The sequence below is a fragment of the Haliotis asinina genome, chromosome 8 (assembly GCF_037392515.1).
Source record: "Haliotis asinina isolate JCU_RB_2024 chromosome 8, JCU_Hal_asi_v2, whole genome shotgun sequence".
In the NCBI taxonomy this organism is placed as follows: Eukaryota; Metazoa; Mollusca; class Gastropoda; order Lepetellida; family Haliotidae; genus Haliotis; species Haliotis asinina.
The window spans coordinates 54776668-54783641 of NC_090287.1; positions in this window are offsets into that span (position 1 = coordinate 54776668).

Below are 6974 nucleotides of genomic sequence, written 5' to 3' on the forward strand. Positions count from 1 at the left end.
AAATTGCACTAAAACTGAAACAAAAGCATTGTACAGGTTTTTATTTCTAGATAACTCAAAGCTTTATCAAAACACTTCTTTCGTAAGCTGCTGTATAGTTTAGTGTTAATGAAACTATTAGATTAACAAGACGTCAATCCTGTTGAAAACTCCACCGCCATGTGGCGATGTCTATGTCACTAACATTTTCACGATATTTTCACTTTATGCTCCACTTAGTTTTCTACTTGTCTACAACTGACTGATCAGCAGTTTCTCCGAGTATCACTGTTAGAGAAATAATGTCGTACTCTGACCTGCACAGAACTGATCATATTCCAAACCAACCTGTCACGCCATACAACAATCACGATAATAAAGGTGGAACCTCAATAACATCAATACTTAGTAGGTGCCTCATTGGCTGGTTAAGATGTGGAAAGACTTGTTGGAATGCCTTAATCAAAACATTTATGTGAAAACAAGAAAGAAGAAACACGAGGGTACTTAACCAATTTAGAAGATGTAAGATATAATAAATAATCTCTCAGATGTTATCACAACATTAGAAAGAAATATACTGCTACTTGCAAAGAAAAAAAGGCAAAAGTACTTCCAACAGAAAAATAAACAAGTGCATTCTGTTCGTGATTTTACAAAAAATGTGGTCAGAACTTAACAGTCCAGGTGAAGATCAAAAGGTACGACTGGTACCTTTATTTTAAAGATTTATTTTTAGCCACTGACAATGAATTGCCCTGTGCTAATCAGACTCCAGCGACATAATCGACATTACTCAACACATCCAGATAGTAGAGATGAGATTCTGGAGAGTATTCACCATCTTTAAAATCACAATCACTAAGCTCAGACCTGATGATTCCAGGCTTTTTTAACACTCATTAGATATAGTCTGACAGAAAATGTTTCAGGACGGTGTTTGGTAATTTTAACTTAAAGTTATAATTGCTATGCGTTTCCAATTTGGTATGAGGCTTTATAACTCTTATACCATTGGGGATTTTAATTGTCATAATTTATCACTAGATAATAAGAAAGCTGTCTATAAGAGCTGTCATCATTTCAAGTCACAGCGACCCGGTCATGTAGGCAGGTCACATGTCAAATCCTTACATTATGCTCGGCAGATCATGTCACGTGACTTAAAGCACGTGCATTTTGCATTAGTTAAAGGTGTCAATACCGGTGTAGGGCAGAAGGGGTTTTCTCAAAATCAAATATGTCACATAATTTATATGATGTATTCAAATTGCTATCGCGACGTGTTTTCATGCACATGTAAATAACGGAGAATTTTGATTGTTTAGTTTCCATGAAAATATTTTGAACTTGGAAGTAGTTAGGTAAGACAGGTCTATTTTCTAGGCATTATTCACAGTCCATTAATCATATTTCTGTGAAACTATGCATGTACATATTACTGAAGTGGGTGTTTGATTTGTATTTTGTGGATTGATCACTTACTTGTTTTCCTCGAAGTTTTCAAGATTTTTCAATCACAAAGCATTTCTTCTTCGGACAGGTCAGTATCTGATTCATCTTCAAGATGTATTAAGATTGGTGGGATGGTGTCTTCTCTAATGCCATCTAGTTTCCAGTACTCATTTTCAACTGTCAATACATGTTTGACTCAGGCTTCCCATCGACTGATATCAGTCTCCCTTATTGCCGTATGAACAATTTTTCAACGTCAGGCAGCTTGAATGTCGTGTTGTAGCGTGCTACCTTCCCCTTGATATCCCTCCCATATCAGATCAATTGGATTCAAATCGCAATGGTATGGCGGTAGTCGTAGAACCCCGTGACCAGCGTTCTTCAACACACTGTCGATGGCATAGGAAGGTGGTGGTTTGTGCTGTAACACAAGCTCATACAACGCTGGTTTTGTTGCTTCGTCAGGTCTTACGATGTCAATGGTAGAAGAATCATAAAGCCTCATACCAAATTGGAAACGGATAGCACTTATAGTTTAAGGTAAAGTTACCAAACATTTTCTGCCTATTGTAATTTATCCTGAGAATATATTCAGTGTCATTCTAGAAAATGGAATTTTCCAGAATCATGGTCAGGAGGAGTAATCGTTCCAATGCATAAACATTGGAAACCCGAATAACGTAAACAAGTATTGAGGCAATAACCTTCTTAGCATATTTACCTATATAATCAACAAAGGGTTAGGTTTCTGGGCAGATACAACCAATAGGGTTAATGAGGAACAAACAGATAAAATTGGGAATAGTTTAACAGAAAATGTTTTGAAAAATTATCGGTATGGCATAATTGTCAGCAAGCAAATATTTACAAACACCTTTTTCATCTGGCTTGGATTGTGCCTGATTTGATTGTTTCTTTCATAACATTCCCTACTGAAGTAACCACCTGAAGTTATAAACTCATGTCCATTCTTAAACACAAGAACTGTTTCTGTTAACTGTTATTTTCCATTCCTCACAGTAAGTTGCAAATTCCTTATTTGTGTCTGTAAACCTGTCGATGAAAACAGAATAATATCAACTGCAAGCAACAGTAAGACTAACAGGGTTACATCTAGATGAAGCTGGATTCAATTGTTGCAGTTCTGTTTAATTTGAATATATCTTACGTTTATGGAAAAGGTAAAAAGAAACGGACTTAAAATGCACCATTGTCTAACCACCAATGTCTTACTCCTAACCGGCTGATAAAAGCTTTTGAAATTTTATCATCGTTACGTACACACATCTTTACATACACATAAATGCTACATAAACGTTTTCACATTTTGATACATTTCGCAGCTTGGGTTTTAAAAGATTCCATAGAAAATGCCTCTGCACTAAGTCAAATGCCTTGGCAAAGTACATGAAGTTTCCCTTCTCTGATACTAAGGTGTTTGTTGACTATAGCTTGGAAGACATGGCTCACAACAGTTTGTTGTGATAGAAACAATCATTTACAGTGTTCCCAGAAATTATTGAGAAAATCTTTGTTTTTTTTCTAATGATGCTAAGATTGGAACAAGGGCTTTCACTATGCACTAAGCATACTAAATAAGGGAGACAACTCTTGAAGGCTTAGAAGGCAGCTCATTACGTCAAGAGTTATCTCCCTTGTCTGAGCAGACGGCTTCCTGTGTTGACATGGCAGAATTTACAGCAAGAGAGAAAAGAAAGCTCATTCTAGATGATTTTGAAAGGGGTGAGGCTGATGCTAAAGTGTTAGCTTGTAGACATGGTATTCCTCTGTCTACAGTATACAGAACTTTGAAGAATATTCAAACAGGAACCGGGATAGAGCACAAAGCAGGGGCAGGTCGGCCTAGGAAATTCAGTGTTGTGGATCGCCGAAGACTTGGGCAGATTGTGAGTAGGGGCAAATTGAAAAGTGTTGAGAACATCAGAAATGAAATGATTAGCAGAGGAAGTCCTCGGGTATGCAATGAAACAGTTAGGCAGGAATTACAGAGACTTAATTGGGTGAAAAAACGTGGAATTCCCTCGCCGTTGATGAAAGATGCACGAAAGGAAAAACGTTTAAACTGGTGTCGGGCTCATGGAAATCAAGATTGGGATAATGTTTTCTTTTCGGATGTAAGTTCTGTTTGGCTTTTCCCTAATTGTCTGAAAATGTGGACCAAACATACTGTCAAACCTATCTACCAGCGACCAAAACATAGCCCGAAGTTTCACATGTGGGGTGGCATATCGGCTCGCGGAGTGACGCCATTGTGTGTTTTCACGGGAAACTTGACAAAAGAAAGATACGTTGACATTCTAAATGGTCACCTTCTTCCGACAGCACAAACATTGTATGAAGATGATTGGATTTTCCAGCATGATAATGACCCAAAACACACTGTGCGCAACACAAAACAGTGGTTGTCGGGCGAAAATGTTCAAGTTTTAGACTGGCCCAGTTACAGCCCAAGCCTAAACCCAATTGAGAATGTGTGGGGAGTCATGAAGGACAGAATAAACCAAAAGGGACTGAGAAATATTGAAGATATGAAGGCCGAGGTGGTCCAATATTGGGATACCCTGTCACACGATTACCTACAAACTTTGATGGGTAGTGTGCCTAGGCGTATTCAGGCATGCATTGCTGAGCGAGGAGGTCTAACAAAGTACTAAAACAAGACTGAGACTGTAAAAGGATGATGTTTTAACATGTTTATGTAAGTAAAACACCAGAAGTTAATAAACGTAATGCGTTACATGACGCAACATGATTCTCAATAATTTCTGGGAATACTATATACCCCTGTAAAACATTCTTAGGTGTGACAATACGTACATCTAACTTGATGGTATATGGTGAGCGTGGTCGGTTTCCACTTTATCTACACTCAGATATTAGGGTCAACAAATATTGGTTAAGACTTCCTGATATCCTTTTATACAGACTCCAAAAACATGGTACTTTACTGATAAAAATGTAAAGAGAGACTGTGTTGCCGGATTTAGAGAGTTACGTTTTGGGAGTGGTTAGGGCAAAAAGCTTTGGCAAAAACAGAATGCGTATTCAAAATCAAATTTTGTATTGTCATAAACACAAAGGCTAAATTTTTATTTATATACAAAGTAGGACTGTTTCAGTGGCTGTATCAAATAAGTACTTTTATACTATTTAAAGGACAAATAATTCAGGAAGATTACCATTATAAGATTAGTGTTAAAATGTTCGAACACGTTTTAGATGTTTCCCTCATGATCTTTATATTGAAAGTGGACATTACATAAACATTAGTCGGGGTCAAAGAGTTCGCAATTTATATTTTTATACTATGTCTGATTGTATATTTTGTAATGTAATGTACTATAGGCTCGTGTACGTATTAAGAACTGATGTAAAGACTGAATTGATAACGTTTATAGGTATACCCAGTACGTCTTCTATGACAAACTGGGACAGAATTTATGTCTGATATATATATATATATATATATATATATATATATATATATATATATATATATATATATATATATATATATCACGCCTGAAAATTTTGTAGTCCTTCCGACAATCATTGTTGCGTGAAATTATACTTTTAATTAACAACTTACTTGCAATTTTCTTGTATTGATCCACTTAAAACAATGTTCAATAGTTCGTTGTTGCGGTGGTTTATGTAAGAGACATTCCCACACATGCAACTGTCACAATTTGTGGATACACACACCATGAAGTTGATGCTTCCTGCAGGTTCTTGGCCTGTAATATTAATTCTCTTTCAAGTATATCTGGTGTCAGTTACACATGGAAGCGATGATCGACAGGGTTATTTTCAAGCAATACCATCCCTGGAAAATTATATTGTCATGGATTCTGCTTTGTGGGTTCGAGAGAAGGCAGGAGAAATTAGTCGGTGCACCATGATGTGTTTGGCAGACGTGTCTTGTAGATCTTTCTTCTACAACACTGTCACTGGGAGCTGCATCGGGCACGGCAACGTTCTTAGATCGGCGACAACACCTTCTGCAGCCCCGGGTTCTGTTTACTACAAAAGGAACGTACAATCTGGTAAATGTTTTGTTCATGTACATTCTTATATGTCGGTTTTCTATAAATGTGTGTGTCAAGAAGAAATTATATTATATGTGAGGTTTTACCTAGGTGACGAGTGGCTGATTGTGAGCGAATTCCGTCAAAACTGAATGCCCTTGTTAATGATTTTCCACACGGCATCGTGAATAGAGGTACGGTGTTCACAGCTGTTTATATCTAGCCCAGGCAGGCTCTTTAGTCTGCCTTCTGCTGAGAGCGAGGAGAGTAATGAGTCATGGCTTGCGCATGCGTGTACTAACTGTTGCTATGGCTGGCATCATCATTTACAGATGGCGGCCATGTTAGCAGCCCTTTCCATCTGAAGCTTAACTCACACTATTTCTCCACTCTAACATTGTTTGTATTAACATAATTTGTGTTATCTAAACACTTTACTTTGTGGCAAACCATAAATGAAGATTAATGACTGTCTGTAGAAATCTTGACAAGGGAGGTCACAGTAAACAAACCCAGTCTGGAATCCTGTAAAACTGAAAAGTATGTTTAGTTGAAGTGTCACAATTATCTTATCTGGGTTTTCTACAGGAAACTGTTTACATTGTCGTAAAGCCTCAATTACCATCTTTCAGATGAAATTAACACAGTTTATTCAAGCAGGGTTTGTTTTCACATGAATCTATCACAAACATAGGTTTCATTCATACAGTGTGGCAGACAGAGTACGCTGGTTGTTGAACATTCTAGTAGCACTTCCGAGAAAGTTTGAAGCTGCATTTTGTGTATTCTATATGGAGCAAGTTTAAGTGTTATTTTCGTTGGAATTTGTACTCAAAATGGAATTACTGTGCCGAAAATGCGCTATTAACTGCAGTGGATGGATTTATCAGTTTCAAAACAGTGAATTTTGAGGCCAAATACCCTGCTTGAATATGACTGCATGACTATATTGGTAGAATTAGATAACACACTCAATGTGCATATATACTGAATTGCAGAAAAATCTCTACAAAGACCTCTTAAAGCGATTTGAAAATGAACAGATTCTTCTTATTATAATGTTTTGAAAATGTACGGAATGTCAGCTTTCTGCCTGAATAAATCCAATACATACATACATTTCTTAAACAATAGTAGATAGCAGTGATGTATGTGACAACCTTGACCAAATTCCATTGTATATTAGTGCCTAAAGGGAATACCCGCAACACACGTGCATGTTTTATATAGCATGTGCGGTCTAGATCAGGGCTCAGGAATGTACAGTCCAACCGCACTGCCTTGTCTCTCTCTGCCTTCCTGACTCAGCCAGCCACGCTGTGTGTATCAACTAAGATGCCTGGTCCTAAACAGCTGTGTGTTTGTCAAAAGTCAGTTCACAAAATCAGTGCCATATCCTTCCATCATAGACGTTGATGCAGGCTTGACAATGAACACAATAGGCAGCACTAAGCGACTGAAGAGAGCTTGGGAAATAGTGTTATATGTCTG